The sequence below is a fragment of the Trachemys scripta genome, chromosome 2 (genome assembly GCF_013100865.1).
Source record: "Trachemys scripta elegans isolate TJP31775 chromosome 2, CAS_Tse_1.0, whole genome shotgun sequence".
Lineage (NCBI taxonomy): Eukaryota > Metazoa > Chordata > Testudines > Emydidae > Trachemys > Trachemys scripta.
This window is the reverse complement of record NC_048299.1, coordinates 168,368,170-168,388,718: the sequence shown is the minus strand read 5'-3', so window position 1 is coordinate 168,388,718 and position 20,549 is coordinate 168,368,170.

Sequence of the window (20,549 nt, the reverse complement as noted above, 5' to 3'; positions counted from 1 at the left end):
TAATCTAACAGCAAGCAGCCGATAATGTTGAAAAATAAAAATAATAATGTTATTATTAATAATAAAAAGAAACAAAACAAAAGAAAAGAAACATTTAACTAATTTCTCACTGTTAGTATTTCATACCACTGAAACTTATATGTACAGTAAGTTTTTTTACGTTGGCTGAATGGACATTATTATTCTCACTCCTCAGGATAGTTGGCAATCCTCTATTATGGATCTGCACTAAATGTAATATTTATTTGAACTCATTGTCTATAGGGCCAGATCCTATGATTGATCCTCGTCACGATACCAACAACAACTCTCTAGGGCTTCCATGGGTACTTTGTGTGCCAAATAATTGTCAAATCAGGCCTATTGTCTTATATTACACTTGTGCCATCTGTCTTATCGCACAGTGTCTGCGTAGGGGTTCCAGCCTTCAGCTCTCCCTGACCAACGTACTTAGGATGATCACTGTTGTCCTGAAAATTTTCAGTAAAAAAATGTTAAAAACCAAAACCAAACCAAGATCATATACAACATGAAATGACTGAGAAATAATAAAAAAAGAGCTACATTTCTGCTTCTTTACTTCAGGCAACAACAGCTTTTACACTACAAGAAATATTATTTTTTGACTTTTAAAAAATATATATTTCTGACTAAACGACATCTTTTTTGGCTAAGATCACAGGTAGTATCAATGGAGATGAGATTGAGGTGCAAAGTCTTAACTTAAAATCTGACACAAACTTCCATAAAAGTCAGGAGTGTTTGGTTCCTAGGTTTTGATTTGGGACCATCTTGGAGTATGAACTTGATACTGAACATGTCTTCTACCCAGAGACAATATCCTATCCCTGCAGATGGACAGACTCACTGATCAAGAGAGCCTTGTGCAGATACAAAATTTGTATCCACATCCAATCTACAATCCACAAAAATGATCTGTGGGTATAAAGAGGCTATCCATGGAGTTGCAGTGCTTTAGATAAAAAACGTTGATCCGCATCCATCTGCAATCTGCAAAAATGGTCCACGGATATCAACATCCATGGATATCTGCGGATATAAAGTGAATATCCGAAGATTTGCAGGGCTTTACTGATCTAATAGGACTTTCCTAGCTCTAACTTCTTCATACTTCAGGGCTCAACATGGGAATGAATTTTGTCGTCTCTGGCAGCTTTTAAATTCTAAAAGTGCAAAAACAATGGTTTTAAAATGTTGCAAAAAGTTGTAATCAGTATGCTTGTTTTTGTGTTTTCAAGTTATTGGCACACAATGTAGGGCTGACGTTTATTGTGGTGTGGAAAGTTTCTGAATTGAGGCCTGAACCTTCATCACTGAAATCAGTGACTTAAATGGAAACAGCATTGTATCTTTAAACAATTATGTTTAGGACTACAGTTAACTGTGTCCAATCTTATCATTAGGACTTTAAATGCAAGGGCATGCATGACGTCTAGACTGACAGTTTCAGTGCTAATGAGTTATAATTGTTACAAGTATATGATAAATCATAATGGCATCATGTAAAAAAAATCAAATCTCCTTTTATAATGAGCCTATATACAAATCCTGGGGAGTCAACTTGAAGAGGGGTTCATTTGGAAAACTAAAGGTTAAAAGTCCTTCCTTTAAAAGTAGCAAGTAATAACATCACAATGAATCATGAAGATGGGATGACACTGTATGGACAGAAGATGAGGTGAAGTTTGACTACAATTTGACTACAATGGGTGAAGTTGGTCAAATCTAATTTATTGGAGATGCCACCTTATCAATATGGGAGTCTTCATAGGGGGCCAATCAGAACCATTGTGATCAAACTATTTTTAAATGTACTGTACCAAGAAGCCATACAGTATAGTCTAAGTATTTTTTTTAATTATTCATCCAGGTAGTAGTAAATAATATGAGCCAGATTCTCAACTCGCATAAAAGTATAGTGTTCAATGAACCTATGCCAATTTACACAAGCTGAGGATCAGGCCCTAGATTGTAAAAATCTGTGACCTGAAATGTGCATCTGCAGAGCAATTTCTGTCAACTGGGTAAACTGAATACTTTCTCCTTTCATGAACATTTATGTTTCTTGCTCTTAAAAAAATACTCCCAATCCCCAATTTGAAAGCCACCTTTTCCTTAAATCAAACCACTTGTACTTTCCATTTCCATTCTTGACACCAGCATGAGCTATGGACAGAGTGTGAGTCCTGGGCTTTTGAAGTTCCTAGTTTATTCCATTTAGTGTCACAATCTCTAAGCATTATTTAAAGGCAGCTTTTGTCAGCAAATATGAAATATGAAACCCAAGAACAAACATACTGTAGTGTATGTGTACACATATACACAAGCAACATAGTATATGTTACATAGAATATATGTTTTTTATATATGGTGTATATACACACTATACACACACACACACACACACACGTGTGTGTATAGACAAACATAAGTGGAATCTTTCTCTATTCAGGCAGAATATTGGCCAAACAAATATTTATTGAGACTTACTCAGCTGTAATACATAAGGGGATTCATGACATGGTACATCTGGAGTCTTCTTAGTCTTTATGAGATAATTGCACCTTGGACCACCTAAAACAAGGCGTAACTAAAGGATTTGATTTTTAAATTTAAAAACATGGAACGGGCAGGAATTAAATCAGTCATGCCTCTGCACTGTTCATAAATGAAAGAGACTATAAACAAATGGGCAACAGAAATGGTACAATAAGAACAGGATTAATCTGAGTGTGATTAATTCAGTGTCAGATTAAAATGGATAGTGCCAGCTGTATCGGATCCATTCTGCAGCATTATTCTTTCCTGTCACTTTTTGCCCACCCCCCTCCCATTCCAAAACCCACCTCCTTGGTAGATAAACCTGCAAGAGAGTTAATTGTCACATACATGGATTTAATCACATTGTCCACAGTGTTTGGGGGCCTTGCCTTCAGCGATCCATGACTAATTGCTGTGGTAATTTTTCAATCATTAACAGCAGCGCATATGCTGCAGACAAATCCCATGACACTCACCAAAGCCCAGTGGCAAGAGGCATACACTCCTTCTTAAAGGCCACCACACTCCCCCCCTACACCTATTATACCCTCATTAATATATGTCGGTTTCCTTTGGATGGAGATGGGAGGGATGTACTTAGACTGTATATTGATAGCTCAGTAGTTTGTTTTTATTTTCTTTAAGGCATGATCTGGTGGGGATGTTTGGTGGGGGAAAGAGAAGGAAATTAAAACCCCATCTGGGACACTAGCTGAAGGCCTGCTCTACATTCTGCTTGTCCTTCATTCATTTTATGTTGAGCCTGTGTGCTTCAGCAAGTGCCCTTTCTTTGCATTTCAGCTGTATTAGAGATTTCCATGGCAACTGCCGGTGCTCATCTGCTGCACCATACTGCAGCCTCTCTCAGCTCAATTCTCCAGTCGCCCCAGTGTCAGACAGGGCACGCTACAGGCACTGGTGGGACAAGACCTTGCCTTAGGGAGTCCTCCCGCTGATTGAAGCCCTGCTCTAATCACCTCATAATATAAGCGAACCAGATCACATAAAAACAATTTTCTTTTTGAGATTCTAGGAAATAAAACAAACAAACAAAAAATCCCTAGAGGTTCTTTGTTGCTCAAAAGCAAAAGAAAAACAGCACCCAGGACCATGCAGTAGCAGAAGGGATTAGTTCCATAATAGTCTGGAAGGAATTGTGGGAAATACATAAAAGCATCTCTGCCAATCCAAGCTACATGACCTGCTCCTTTAGCTCAGCTGGCAGAGTGCTTGCCTGGGGAACCGGAGGCCCACATTTCAGTCACCTCTGTGACTTCTCTTTATAAATGAATTTATTCACCGGCACGCGGGCCAGTTTATGCTAAATGAGGTGTGTGGCGCCCTCCACTGGAGCCTATCTGTGCTCATAGAAAATGTCACATTCGGTACCCAGTTTGCACCCTCTGGATGCACTCAGTGGGGTCATGTTCCTCCCTTTCCCCGCTGTACGTTAATGTATTAACTGTTACGTAGGCCTATTTATAGGACACATGCAGCAGGTCCTTCAGAAGAAGTCACGCCCAGGAATGTGGAAGTCAGGAGGCACCAGATCCAGACACTGCACCATCAGTCCTAGGAAAAGACCATTTTAAAACAGAGGTATAAAGAGCACCCAGAGGCTTTAGAAATGCATATAAAATATTAGTTATTGATAGCAAATAAATAATAATAATAGTGGAAAGATCCCCAAAGAAAGTAAATGAACAAACAAGAGCTCATGGCAAAGGAAGAAGAGATTAAATAAAAGTAGAGCCCACTCACTTCCTGGGCCGCCAGCCTTAAAAAACTTTTATTTAGTTTGCAAAAAGAACAGGAGTAATTGTGGCACCTTAGAGACTAACAAATTTATTGCCACAAGTACTCCTGTTCTTTTTGTGGATACAGACTAACACGGCTGCTACTCTGAAACCTATTTAGTTTCTGGTTCTCATCATACGGGAATGAAAAAAAATCCTATTCTTTTGGCCTGTTTGTGACAGTCATGGCACCAGCTCTCTGATGTAACTATTAGATAAGTTATGACAAGGCCAATGCTTTATTTTCCTCTAGCATGGCTGTGAGCATGCAGTGCTTCTGACATTCCCAGAGCCTCCTCTAAGCCAGGGGTTTTCAAACTGCGGGTTGCGACCCAGTACTGGGTCGCGGAATGTAAGACACTGGGTCACGGCGGCTCTGGTCAGCGCTGCCAACTGGGCCATTAAAAGCCCCGTCGGCAGTGTTGTCCATCTAAGGCAGGCTAGTCCCTACCTGTTCTGACACTGCGCTGCGCCCCAGAAGCGGCCAGCATCAGGTCCAACTCCTAGGCTGAGGGGGCCCATGGGGCTCCATGTGCTGCCCCTGCCCCAAGCACCGGCTCCGGGAACCGGCCACTGGGAGGGTGGTGCTTGTGGGCGAGAGCCGCGCGGAGCCGCTTGCGCACATCCGCCTAGGAGCCGGACCTGCTGCTGGCCACTTCCAGAGCGCAGTGTGGTCATGGTGTCAGGACAGGCAGGAAGCCTGCCTTAGCACCCCCGCTGTGCTGCTGACCGGGAGCTGCCTGAGGTAAGCCCCTACCCCAACCCCGCACCCCTGCCCCAACCCAGAGCCCCTCCAACACCCTGAACCCCTCATTCCCAGCCCCACCCCGCACCCCAACCCAGAGCCCCTCCAACACCCTGAACCCCTCATTCCCAGCCCCACCCCGCACCCCAGCCCTGAGCCCCTCCCACACCCAAAACCCCTCATTCCCAGCTCCGTTGGGTCGCGGGCATCAACAATTTTCTTCAACTGGGTTACCAGAAAAAAAGTTTGAAAACCACTGCTCTAAGACATCGTGCAGGACAATCTTCTGTACAAGTCATGATGAGCCATGGTTTACATTTACAAAATAGTCCTTCAAACTTTTATTATTTTTCAACAGCTCTCTCTCTCACAATCAAAAGTTTGTTTTGCCTGGGGGGGATGGCAGGGAGAGGATTTATAGAATAGAACTGAAGCAACATTTTTATTTTTGCACGTTCTTCTCTCAGTGGAAAAAAAAGGGCAACAACATGTAAACTGTTTCTTGATTAATTTCTGCATGTGGTAGAATCATTGTTATTACCGTGCTGTACTGCGTCAGTGTCATGGACACAGGACCTGCACAAGTTAGGGGATCTGCCTTCTAAAGCCTACCAAACATGACAAAAAAAAATCCTGACACTGGCAGATGGCATGTGAATCACTGTAAAGGCAATTAGCAGCTCGCTGCCGGATTTTGACATGCTGGGGAGGAGAGAGGGGGTTTTCTCTGCTTGGAGCAGTTAGCACTAAAGGGGATGGAAATAGGGATTAGTCTCACTTTGTTCCCACAGAGCCTTCACAACTGGTGTTGCTGGCTTTGCGGCTGCTGTACCGTAGGTGCCCCTAAGTCTCTGGTGCAGAAAGATTTGCAGCAGCAATAAAATTGCCATCTCGTTACCTTGATGACTACAAGTCACAGCTGGTGCAAAGAGAGGGGTGTTAAGCAGAATAAAGATCTGTGTAGCAAAGGAACAGAGCCACCCAGCTAAGCACTGACACTGCTATGCAAAAACATTATGGAGCACTACTGAAAATATATCAAAACCCTCTAGTGTTTCTAAGAAACAACTATAAATGGATTTTTGAACTGTTAAAAAAATTGGGTTTCTCTCAAAATGGTTCAGTGTGGCAGAAGGTGGTCTCAAATTTTTATCAGTTCAACTAAAACTGAATCCTGCAGCCTGATCCTTGTGGATGTGTTTCTCTTTAAATGATGCCAGACAACAAGAAACTGAAAAGAGTAATAATACAAACTGCAATAATAAAATAATAGTTCCAATACATGGCCCCCTAAGATTCCACATGTCAGGGAGCTGCACATCCTGGTTACAACAAGAGCAGGAACAGAACTCTGGCTAGACCAACTCTGACAGTTGATACCACTATGACTGCTAACCTGTGCTACTGTCACCTTGTTCACCCATCGACCTCCCCCACATTTGTCACCTTCTTCACTGGTTATGTATTAGCTAAATCTTAGATCGTGAGATTTAGGGACTATTTGTTGGTACAATGTCAAGTACAATAAGACCCTAATCCCTGTGTGAAGAAAGAAGAACAGGAGTACTTGTGGCACCTTAGGTCTGGACTATACTACCCGCCTGAATCGGCGGGTAGAAATCGACCTCTCGGGGATCGATTTATCGCGTCCCGTTGGGACGCGACAATCGATCCCCGAATCGGCGCTCTAACTCCACCAGCGGAGGTGGTAGTAAGCGCCACCGACAAAAAGCGGCAGAAGTCGATTTTGCCGCCGTCCTCACAACGGAGTAAGTCGGCTGCAATACGTCGAATTCAGCTACGCTATTCACGTAGCTGAATTTGCGTATCTTAAATCGACTCCCCGCTGTAGCGTAGATGTACCCTTAGAGACTAACAAATTTATTAGAGCATAAGCTTTCGTGGACTACAGCCCACTTCTTCGGATGCATATAGAATGGAACATATATTGAGGAGATATATATACACACATACAGAGAGCATAAACAGGTGGGAGTTGTCGTATCAACTCTGAGAGGCCAATTAATTAAGAGAAAAAAAACTTTTGAAGTGATAATCAAGCTAGCCCAGTACAGACAGTTTGATAAGAAGTGTGAGAATACTTACAAGGGGAGATAGAGTCAATGTTTGTAATGGCTCAGCCATTCCCAGTCCTTATTCAAACCGGAGTTGATTGTGTCTAGTTTGCATATCAATTCTAGCTCAGCAGTCTCTCGTTGGAGTCTGTTTTTGAAGTTTTTCTGTTGTAATATAGCCACCTGCAGGTCTGTCACTGAATGACCAGACAGGTTAAAGTGTTCTCCCACTGGTTTTTGAGTATTTTGATTCCTGATGTCAGATTTGTGTCCATTAATTCTTTTGCGTAGAGACTGTCCGGTTTGGCCAATGTACATGGCAGAGGGGCATTGCTGGCACATGATGGCATATATCACATTGGTAGATGTGCAGGTGAACGAGCCCCTGATGGTATGGCTGATGTGATTAGGTCCTATGATGATGTCACTTGAATAGATATGTGGACAGAGTTGGCATCGGGGTTTGTTACAAGGATAGGTTCCTGGGTTAGTGGTTTTGTTCAGTGATGTGTGGTTGCTGGTGAGTATTTGCTTTAGGTTGGGGGGTTGTCTGTAAGCGAGGACAGCTCTGTCTCCCAAGATCTGTGAGAGTAAAGGATCATCTTTCAGGATAGGTTGTAGATCTCTGATGATGCACTGGAGAGGTTTTAGTTGGGGGCTGAAGGTGACAGCTAGTGGTGTTCTGTTATTTTCTTTGTTGGGCCTGTCTTGTAGGAGGTGACTTCTGGGTACTCGTCTGGCTCTGTCAATCTATTTTTTCACTTCAGCAGGTGGGTATTGTAGTTTTAAGAATGCTTGATAGAGATCTTGTAGGTGCTTGTCTCTATCCGAGGGATTGGAGCAAATGCAGTTATATCTTAGAGCTTGGCTGTAGACAATGGATCGTGTGGTGTGTCCTGGATGGAAGCTGGAGGCATGTAGGTAAGTGTAGCGGTCAGTAGGTTTCCGGTATAGGGTGGTATTTATGTGACCATCGCTTATTAAGCAGTGTGGCAACAGAAATAATGACTACAACAACTCAGATCCTCCTACTCTAAAAGCAGTCTCCTACCCCTTTTGCTAAAGAAGAATCTCCATTAGCTTGCTGATACAGGGCCTATGATGCAAACAGTTTTGATTCTCTCAGTCGAGAGCAGCGGGAAACGTACACACTAGCTAGATCATTCGAATACTTATAGATGACTTCCATGTGAGACTCTAAGCGCATTTTGCAAATATTAATTAAGCCTTACAACGATATGTCAAGTAGGTAAATTATTATCCCAATTTTGCAATAGGTAAAGTGAAGAACATAGCAAAAAATGGCTATTGAATACAAATAGTTCATAGAATCATAGAATGTCAGGGTTGGAAGGGACCTCAGGAGGTCATCTAGTCCAACCCCCTGCTCAAAGCAGGACCAATTCCCAACTAAATCATCCCAGCCAGGACTTTGTCAAGCCGGGCCTTAAAAACCTCCAAGGAAGGAGACTCCACCACCTCCCTAGGTAACACATTCCAGTGCGTCACCACCCCCCTAGTGAAATAGTGTTTCCTAATATCCAACCTGGACCTCCCCCACTGCAACTTGAGACCATTGCTCCTTGTTCTGTCATCTGCCACCGCTGAGAACAGCCGAGCTCCATCCTCTTTGGAACCCCCCTTCAGGTAGTTGAAGGCTGCTATCAAATCTCCCTCATTCTTCTCTTCTAGAGACTAAACAATTCCAGCTCCCTCAGCCTCTCCTCATAAGTCATGTGCTCCAGACCCCTAATCATTTTTTTGCCCTCCACTGGACTCTTTCCAATTTTTCCACATCCTTCTTGTAGTGTGGGGCCCAAAACTGGACACAGTACTACAGATGAGGCCTCACCAATGTCAAATAAAGGGGAACGATCACATTCCTCGATCTGCTGCCAATGCCCTACTTATACAGCCCAAAATGCCATTAGCCTTCTTGGCAACAAGAGCACACTGTTGACTCATATCCAGCTTCTCGTCCACTGTGACCCCTAGGTCCTTTTCTGCAGAACTGCTACCTAGCCATTCGGTCCCTAGTCTGTAGCAGTGCATGGGATTCTTCGGTCCTAAGTGCAGGACTCTGCACTTGTCCTTGTTGAACCTCATCAGGTTTTTTTTGGCCCAATCGTCTAATTTGTCTAGGTCCCTCTGTATCCGATCCCTACCCTCTAGTGTATCTACCACGCCTCCTAGTTTAGTGTCATCTGCAAACTTGCTGAGAGTGCAGTCCACACCATCCTCCAGATCATTAATAAAGATATTAAACAAAACCGGCCCCAGTACCGACCCTTGGGGAACTCCGCTTGAAACCGGCTGCCAACTAGACATGGAGCCATTGATCACTACCTGTTGAGCCCGACGATCTAGCCAGCTTTCTATCCACCTTACAGTCCACTCATCCAGCCCATACTTCCTTAACTTGGCGGCAAGAATACTGTGGGAGACCGTATCAAAAGCTTTGCTAAAGTCAAGGAATAACACATCCACTGCTTTCCCCTCATCCACAAGCCAGTTATCTCATCACAGAGGGCAATTAGGTTAGTCAGGCACGACTTCCCCTTGGTGAATCCATGCTGACTGTTCCTGATCACTTTCCTCTCCTCTAAATGTTTCATAATTGATTCCTTGAGGACCTGCTCCATGATTTTTCCAGGGACTGGGGTGAGGCTGTAGTTCCCCGGATCCTCCTTCTTCCCTTTTTTAAAGATGGGCACTACATTAGCCTTTTTCCAGCCATCTGGGACCTCCACCGATCGCCATGAGTTTTCAAAAATAATGGCTAATGGCTCTGCAATCTCATCCGCCAACTCCTTTAGCACCCTCGGATGCAGCGGATCTGGCTTCATGGACTTGTGCACATCCAGTTTTTCCTAAATAGTCCTGAACCACTTCTTTCTCCACAGAGGGCTGGTCACTTTCTCCCCGTATTGTGCTGCCCAGTGCAGCAGTCTGGGAGCTGACCTTGTTCGTGAAGACAGAGGCAAAAAAAGCATTGAGTACATTAGCTTTTTCCACATCCTCGGTCACTAGGTTGCCTCCCTCATTCAGTAAGGGGCCCACACTTTCCTTGACTTTCTTCTTGTTGCTAACATACCTGAAGAAACCCTTCTTGTTACTCTTAACATCTCTTGCTAGCTGCAACTCCAAGTGTGATTTGGCCTTCCTGATTTCACTCCTGCATGCCTGAGCAATATTTTTATACTCCTCCCTGGTCATTTGTCCAATCTTCCACTTCTTGTAAGCTTCTTTTTTGCATTTAAGATCAGCAAGAATTTCACTGTTTAGCCAAGCTGGTCGCCTGCCATATTTACTATTCTTTCTACACATCAGGATGGTTTGTTCCTGCAACCGCAATAAGGATTCTTTAAAATACAGCCAGCTCTCCTGGACCCCTTTGCCCTTCATGTTATTCTCCCAGGGGATCCTGCCCATCTGTTCCCTGAGGGAGTCAAAGTCTGCTTTTCTGAAGTCCAGGGTCCGTATTCTGCTGCTCTCCTTTCTTCCTTGTGTCAGGATCCTGAACTCGACCATCTCATGGTCACTGCCTCCCAGGTTCCCATCCACTTTTGCTTCCCCTACTAATTCTTCCCTGTTTGTGAGCAGCAGGTCAAGGAAAGCTCTGCCCCTAGTTGGTTCCTCCAGCACTTGCACCAGGAAATTGTCCCTTACACTTTCCAAAAACTTCCTGGATTGTCTGTGCACCGCTGTATTGCTCTCCCAGCAGATATCAGGGTGATTACAGTCTCCCATGAGAACCAGGGCCTGCGATCTAGCAACTTCTGCTAGTTGCCAGAAGAAAGTCTCGTCCACCTCATCCCCCTGGTCTGGTGGTCTATAGCAGACTCCGACCACGACATCACCCTTGTTGCTTACAGTTCTCAACTTTATCCAGAGACTCTCAGGTTTTTCTGCAGTTTCATACCAGAGCTCTGAGCACTCATACTCCTCTCTTACATACAACACAACTCCCCAAACTTTTCTGCCCTGCCTGTCCTTCCTGAACAGTTTATATCCATCCATGATAGTACTCCAGTCATGTGAGTTATCCCACCAAGTCTCTGTTATTCCAATCGCATCATAGTTCCCTGACTGTGCCAGGACTTCCAGTTCTCCCAGCTTGTTTCCCAGGCTTCTTGCATTTGTGTATAGGCACTTAAGAGAACTCATCGATCGTCCCTCTTTCTCAGTATGAGACAGGAGTCCTCCCCTCTTGTGCTCTCCTGCTTGTGCTTCCTCCCAGGATCCCATTTCCCCACTTACCTCAAGGCTTTGGTCTCCTTCCCCCGGTGAACCTAGAAAGCCCTCCTCACTAGGTTAGCCAGCCTGCTGGCGAAGATGCTCTTCCCTCTCTTCGTTAAGAGCCCGTTTCTGCCTAGCACTCCTCCTTCTTGGAACACCATCCCATGGTCAAAGAATCCAAAGCCTTCTCTCCGACACCACCTGCGTAGCCAGTTGTGGGTTTGGTTTGGTTTTTTAAGGAAATCCTGTTCTACAGTTTTAATGCAGATCTACGTTAACAGTTCAATGGAGTTATAAATGTTAATTGTGCAACTACTGCATGGAAACAAACCACAACCAACCAAAAGCAATTCCTACAATCAAGCAAGCCAGTCTTTCCCAAGTTCTAATCACCATTCAATGCAGGAAATAACTATAACTTCCCAGTAAATACTGCATGTGTAGAACTACCATACTAATTGCTAGGACATGAAAAAAGATTACAGATACACTATGAAACTGCAGATCGTTGGGCAGCTAGAATAAAAGAAATACAAGATCAAACATTTAGAAGGCAGTCACTGGAGTATGGGAAATAATCAGCCCCATGAGTATTGAGGTGAAGAGCTGATCATTTTAAAGAACATATGAATTGCCATAGTGGATCTGATCAATGGTCCATCTACTCTGATATTTTGTTAGCTACAGAGACCACTACCAGAGGAAGTTGTAAACTCCATAAACCATAATTGTGCGATAACATGGCTATACATGAAGTTTCTTCATCATCATCTCAGGCAGTAAGTGACTGTCCTGAAGCATGAGGACTGATAACATTTTTCTCAAACCTAGTTTAGCTGCTGATATTATTCGTATTATTCATATTAATTGTAGTGTAACACTGTAAAAAGGAGTTTGCTCACCATGCAATTCCAAATGAATTAATAACAGATAATGGCTCATTTTGGCAATCCTCTTTGATATATCAGTTCACGCAGTACACAAAACTAAGCCCATGCCAGGCAGCAACTACTGAGTTAGCAGAAAAGTCTATACAAAGGCAAAGAATTTGTTTTTTTAACACCCTCATGGTTTCAAGGAATATACACTTAACATTGAATAGTGCATCACAATGCTTTGTTTTTCCACTAACTCAGACACTTTTGGGTAGAAGGACTAAAACCTTAACACCAACATCTAACAAGCTTCTTGAGCCAAAGAAAATTTACCCCTTGAAGTAATTAGAAAGCAACAATATGATAGAAATCTAGATGAGAAGAAATGCCCATTGCAAGTGGGAGTGAATGTTGAATTCCAAACAGAAAGTGCCAGTGTAACAGCTATTCCATCGATACCAGTGTTATATGACTACTGAGAGTCAGGCCGAGAGGAGGGAAGGCAGTGTGACCAAGCAGACAGAGCAATGGACTGGGACTCAAGAGACTGGGTTTCTATTTGTGGTCTGCCATTGTCCTGCTGGGTGACTGGGGAAACCATGTCACTGCTCTGTTCCTCAGTTTCACCGTCTGTAAAACGGGGTTAATCCTTAACAGAAGATGTCTAAACAAAATCACACACACAACCATGGCTCTCTGTCTTTTGAGGTATCCAGAGACAGTGTTTCTCTAATACATTTACCTTAAGGACAAATAACAGGTGCAACAAACATAGGCTCCAGTGCTTAAAGAGGCCACTATACTAGCATATCTGCAAGTTCACACCTTCTGAAACTATAGCACATGAAAAGATCAAAATTTAGTTTGGTGACCACACATCACGCTTCTTAATATTATTATTTATGTAACAGCCAAAAGTGCGGTAGTAGACAGCAAAACAGGTCATTGCTCCAATGAGCTTACAGTCTAATAAGACAATGTACAAACAAAGGAGTCGGAAAAGGGATCTAACTTTTTTCTAATTGCATTAGTCTTTAACCCTCATTATATGCCTGCCAAACCGCTAGTGTCAATTTTTTAATCTGTATTATATCAATTTTCTACTGATACTGTGATTTAAAAAAAAATCTTGCCCAGTCCTCAAAGCTTTGCCCCAACACCAAATAATGCTTTTACTCTTTTCTACACTTAAGTTTTCTAAGAATACATAACCTGCATTTTTCCATTTCTAACTACCAGCTGCACCCACATCTACCTATTTTTAATTCAAAGCATGATGCTACCAGAAATCACTATGACTTCAAAACAGAAGTGAGATGCTGATTTTGCCTAGTTCTGGTGAAATGTTGAGAAGCAGAATTCTGAATAATCAACTGGCAGGAGCCCAGCCCTAGATTAACTCCACTCATATTTTATATAGCTGTTTTTATAGCTAACACATCTTTAGATGGGTAAACTGTACTCTTAATGTGTCATTTTGGATCAGACACAGCATATGTATTTTTATACACATAAACCTTACATAGGAACACATGAATTGCCATAATGGCTCAGCTCCATGTTCCATCTAATCCAGTATCCTACCGCTGACAGGTGCAGGAAACCTCACTGTAGGCAGAGATGAGATAATATGCCCCCCCCCCAATTAATGTTTCATCCTAATCTAGTAGGAATGTGCTTTTGCCTTGAAACATGAGATTTTATCTCCCCTCCAAAGCTCTTTTTGTTAACATGGATAGCAAGTGCAAATATGTACAGAATAAAATCTTTGGAACTCTCCCAATTAGTGCTCATGAAAGTGAGGAATTGTTATCCTGGCCTTGAGTCTAAAAAAATGGAGCTTGGATAATGTGCCTTAGCATAACTGGGAAATTCTAGTTAGTGCCATCAGTCTTACAGTAGTATCGTGAAAAGAATTCATTTAGTTGAGGTAAAAGAAATTTCAGTCAGAGTTTATCTTTGACTGTTTCTAGTGAAAAGTGTGTGCTAACAAAGTCTGAACTAATATGAGACAGGGAAAGGATTCCCCTAAATCTATTTGTTCTTTTGGAATAATTCATCAGCTAAATACTTTTCAACTGTTACAATCAAAAAAGAATTCCTGTCTGGAGCCTTATTTCAATACATTCCAATAACTTTTCTAGTATTGCAGTCCCCAATTCTATCTTGCATCAATCAATGTTTTGAAACAAAATTCAGTAAATTCATCTTAACATTTTTTTAAAAAGAGGAAACTCTGAATTACAATATCAGTGACAGTCCCAGCCACTAATAGTAAGGAGATGAGGCTGATGCATGAAGAGCCCAGTTTCTGAATTAGGATGGTATTTATTCTCAGAAGTAGAAGAAAAAATGGTTACCTACCTTTCATAACTGTTGTCTTCGAGATGTGTTGCTCATGTCCATTCCATTCTAATTGTGTGCACGTGCACGTACACAGTTGTCGGGGATTTTTGCCTAAACAGTATCCGTAGGGCCGGCTGTGGTTCTCTCGAGTGCCATGCTAACGCGTCGGTATATTAGGTGCCGCCGGCCCTATGATCTCTCAGTTCCTTCTTACCAGAACTCAGACAGCAGGGCAGGAGGGCGGGTAATGGAATGGACATGCGCAACATGTCTCAATGAAAAACAATCACAAAAGGTAGGTAACTGTTTTTTTTCTTTGAGTGCTTGCTCATGTCGATTCCATTCTAGGTGACTCACAAGCAGTATCCCTGGAGGTGGGCTCCGAGTTCACAGTCATGCAGCTTGCAACACTGCTCTACCAAAGCCAGAATCGTCTTGGGTCTGCTGGGTAAGCGCGTAATGAGACATAAACGTGTGGACGGATGTCTAGGTGGCAGCCCTACAGATATCCTGGATCAGCATTTGAGCTAGGAAAGCTACTGAAGAGGCCTGCGCCCTAGTTAAATGGGCGGTCACAATCGCTGGAGGAGGCACCTTTGCCTGATTGTAGCTGTAGCGGTTACAGGTAGTGATCCAAGACCAAATTCTCTGAGCAGACACTGGACAACCTTTCATCCTGTTGGCCACTGCAAACAACTGTGTCAACTTACAAAACAGCTTGGTCTGCTTAATGTAAAAGATTAGCACCCTTCTGACGTCCAGAGAGCGTGTTGTAAAGATAAACACATTAAAGATTGCCAAGCGCTCAGATATCATTGTGCGGGCCATTGAAGTAACTTAGGTAGAGAGTCACTGGATAAAAAGAGATTTTGTTTTCCACTAAAATATTTGTGATGGGGGCAACTGAGACTCAAGAGGGAAAGTTACATTACTCTGGATGCCTTGTTTGAGAAGTACAACCTTAATTCATCATAACACTGGAGGCGTTTTATGTGTCTACGTGCTCAAATCATTGATATGCAATTGTAACCTTAACTTCACCTTAAAGCAGAGGTCCCCAAACTATGGGGCGCACCCCCCGAGGGGACTGCAGAGGAACATTCAAGGGGGTGCGGCTGAGGGCGGGGCGGGAGCCCCACCCAGCTCCGCCCCTGGTCCCGCCCCCAGCCTCGGCCTCCTTACCCCTGTCCGTGTCTCCCCAACCCCGTGGCCCCACTCCTGGCTCCAGCTCCAGGAGGGGGGAGGTGCGGCAGTCGGCTAAGGGTGGGGGGCAAGGTAAAAAGTTTGGGCACCGCTGACTTAAAGGTTTTGTAAGGATGTGTGTATGTGTACTCCTCTCTATTATATTATACATACATACACACATTTAAATATTTAAAGATTCCTGCAGTGTTAGTGCTCCAAAGGATGTTAGGAAAGGTAGAACACATTGAGTTTGCATATTGGATAGGCCATATGCACCATCTGTTGAAACATTTTAAAGCAATTTATCAGGCAAGACCCAAAATAAAGAGCTGGATGAGACATTAAATTTCCCATTCCCCCAAACTCCCTGCCCTCCCACTGCTTGATATATAAATCAAAATCCTACATCTCTAAGATTTAACTCAGAGTATAATAATAAATTAAACAAGTAAAACTGTCCCTACAAGGCAGAATTAACAAGGTTTTTCCATTAGCTACTAATTCACTGCTTATGATACTGAATTTGGAGGTGTCAAAACCAGAGCCTAAAACAACTGAAAGGTTAAGAATCTGGAGCTGCCGTTTTCCTTTAGAAAGCATGTGTCAAACATAAATAAGTAAAATGATCGGATGTGTAGAGCGCTACAGCTGAGATTACACATGGTAAAATTTGTATTGTGCAGAAGATGGCAGCACTGGGCTCAATAACACTTGAAGTACGGGAATTCAATGCTGGACCTAAGCTGTCAGTGTTTTAAAACAGGGAAAACAGACATTTTGAGGATTAGCATCTAACTTCCACCTCAAACAATACTTTGTGGCAAATATGCTTCTGCCTTAAAACCTCTCAGAGGAAGAGTTTGCTTCAGTGAAATTAGTTTAGTTACTGCAAACTCTTTTCTTTGGGTTTCTCTGTCTATGAGGAAGACCCTTTATCATGCTCATTAGTCTTCGCTCACAACAATCTTAGGACTGAATATATAAGGACTGAAAACAATAAATTGCCAGCAAAAGTGCTTTCACTGTAACTGCAAGATGTTATACACATTCCTTTGAACCTCAGCACTGCACAGCAATGTTTGAACCTAGAATACAAACAAATGCAAACGGTGCACAGTTTCTCCATATCCTTGTCAAAGGCATCATGCCGTCACTGAAGTCGGAGCAATCCCCTTCCCTTCCATTTTAGCCAACTGACATTTTCTCTGCCAAGTCCCCCTCATATCCACGGCATTCATCCTCAACCTCAAAAAACAGGCAAATGGCCATCTCTGACGGCTATGCCAATGCTACTTTCTGAACTGGAGATACATGCAGGAGATACATTTGCAGCAACAAGCCTTGCCAACTCTCCCCACAAGCAGCTTCAGTACAGCAGCACTTATGATTTAGGCTAAGATTTACTCATGGGGATTTTTAGTAAAAATCATGGACAGGTCACAGGTAATAAAAAAAAATTCACGTCCGCTGCTTTGGTGGGTCTTGGGGACCAACGGCTGGCCCCTACTCTGGTGGCGGGGGCTGACTGGCCCCAGCTGCCCACTGCTCCGAGGTCCAGAGGGAAAGCTGCTCCGATGGTCCCCAGGGTGGTCCCCGGAACTGCTGCTGCACCAAGACTGCTGCTCTGGGGTTGCTCCGGGGCTGCTCCTGGGGACAGCAGCACCAGCCGCTGCTTGGGCAGCCCTGGAAGTCACAGAGGTCCCAGAAAGTTACCAAATCCTTGATTTCCATGACAGACTTGCAGCCTTACTCATGGTTCACAAGCACTCAGTGTGAGATATCAGATAGTGTTTACATCTAGAGCTGGAACTACTGTTTTTCAAAAAGTCTTAATTACAAAAATATACATCCTACTAGTTATTACTACTATTATTCATTGTTATTTGTATTGCAGTAGAGCCTAGGAGACCTCATCATGGATCAGAATCCCATTGTACTGGGGGCTGTACAAACACAAAACCAAAAGACCCCACAGAGCTTACGTTGTGCTTAAAAGCTTCAATACTTATTTTCTAATTGTTGAGTGTTAATTATAGTAACCATACCTTTATATTAATATGATTTTTATACATGAATTTTAATATAAATAATATTTAAATACACAGTTTTACTATTAGGAAAAACACCCCACACAACATGAAATTTAAAAAAAAAATCTAGAAGAAGATTTTATATTAATTATGATACTGAATTTCCTTCTAGCTCTTTCTGTTTGCACTACAGTAAATTTCTGAAGTTCTGCATCACTAACTTCAGCCTTAGGGGAACATGTAACTACATTCCTTACTCTGTGCCTCTGGAATAATAAGAATTTTCTAAACAGTTGAAATAAATCTCTACATCATGGAAACAGGTGGAGTTTTTTGGGTTTTAGATAGATTAGATATATTGATAGTATTTAAGCCAGAAGGGACCATAAAATCATCAAGTTTGACCTGCTGGATATCCTTCTGTATTACACAGACCTATAAATTTCACTCAATTTGACAAGATATCTTCCAGAAAGGTATCGAGTCTTGATCTGAAGACATCCAGAGATAGAGAATCCACCACTTCCCTTGGTTGTTTGTCCAATGATTAATCACTCTCATTGTTAGAAATTCGTGCCTTATTTCTAATTTGAATTTGTTTGGTTCAGCTTCCAACCACTGGTTATACCTTTTTCCACAAGATTAAAAAGTCCTTTAGTACCCAGTATTCTCTCCCCATGAAGGTACTTATGCACTGTAATCAAATCACCCCTCAATCTTCTTTTTCATAAACTAAACAGATGGAACTCTATACATCTCTCACTATAAGGGATTTACTCTAGCCTTCCAATCATTTTTGTGGTTCTTTTCTGCACCCTCTCCACTTTTTCAACATCCTTGTTAAGTTGTGGATACCAGAACTGTATGCAGTATTCCAGAAATGGTCTCACCAATGCCATACACAGAAATGCAAACACCTCCCTACTCCTACTCACTACTCCCCTGTTTATACAAGTCTGGACCACATTAGACCATTTTGCCACATCTTCACGTAGGGAGCTCACATTGAGTTGCTGGTTTACTATAACCTGTAAATTCTTTTCAGAGTCACTTTTTTCCAGGATACAGTCCCCCATTTTATAGGTATGACCTGCATTTCTTGTTCCTAGAGGCATAATTTTGCATTTGGCTGTATTAAGCACATTTTGTTCAAATGGGCCCAGTTTACCAAGCAACCCAGATAGCACTGTATGACTGCCCTGTCCTCAGCATTATTTATCACTTCAAAACTAGTTACATAGGCAGGCCGAAGACCTGGAGGCAAAGTTTGGCACCATATCCTCAGTGGGGTTATAAAGAGTAGTCCTCCTAATATATGCATTACAATTTTCTTTTAAACAATCAATAACACTGCAATCTCTCCTCTCCCTTTTACACTTCACGGTTTTTATTTTGAAATCAAACACCATCACAATAGGCACCCTGACTGACCTCAACACACAGACCAAGGTCTGAATGGGTATGAAGAATGAACAACCCCCATATCCTGTCAAGGATGAGGCTTTAGGATAAGGCTGAGGTCAGCTTTAGAATCCTGGGTGAAGAAATCTGGCATAGTTTTTCTTAATATCAGAAGCAGTTGAACCTTGAAAGTGAGGTATGACACTAAAACAACCCTATACAAGATAAAGCAATGAATCTTATTTTATTTCAGAAATTTCAAATTTAATGTACTATTTTTGTTGTCTCTGTCATTTGGCTTCTTTGTAACACATTTTGAAGGTCAATGGAGACCTAGCAGGTTGAGAGTTATGCTGTCAGGAAAGAGAGACAAAGACTGTGGAATCTTTTCTTTGATATAAAAAGACAAAAATAAATAAATAAATAAAACCCAGAAGACCAGGAAAGTGGGCAGTGAATGAAGCTAATAAAGTTTTTGCTCTTGCACAAATTTGACTGTTTTTAAGTACATATTCTATATTTAAAGGTGACTGAAATCAAAGAGAGGTTTCTGTCAGACGGTCCAAGTTTACTTTGTCCTGCCTCAGCGGAGGAGGTTGGACTTGATGACCTCCTGGGGTCACTTCCAGCTCTACATTTCCGTGATGCTCTGTAAAGATGAGTGAGTACCAGAAGCATCTTCAGTAGAAGAGAGTATTTGGGAAAACAACAGTTTATCCCAGATTCCATAGGGCATTACAGCTACAATGGAATTCTTCACTCAAGACTAAATGTTCAGAACTGAAAATCTTAAATAATTTGGCAAGATCATTTGAATTTGATACATCCTCAAGTTATCTGCCAAGAAACTGTATTAAGATATTACAAGCAGGAGAACTGTCATTGCAAGACCCATGCAGAGTTGTTGTAACTGTTTTGGTCCCAGTATATTAGCCCAGGTCTACACTAGCGGGGAGGTCAACTTAAGATATGCAACTTTAGCTACGCGATTTACCTGGCCGTGAGGACGGCGGCGAATCGACCGCTGCCACTTCCCCATCGACTCCGCTTCCACCTCTCGCGAGCTGGAGTTCTGGAGTCGACGGGGAGTGTGATCAGGGATCGATTTTATCGCGTCTACACTAGAAGCAATGAATTGACCCCCCAATAGATCGATCACTGCCCGCCGATCCGGCGGGTAGTGAAGACCTGCCCTTAGAGAGACAAGATGGGTGAGGGAATATATTTTATTGGATCAACTTCTGTTGGTGAGAGAGACAAACTTTTGAGCTACACAGAGCTCTTCTTCCCTTTTG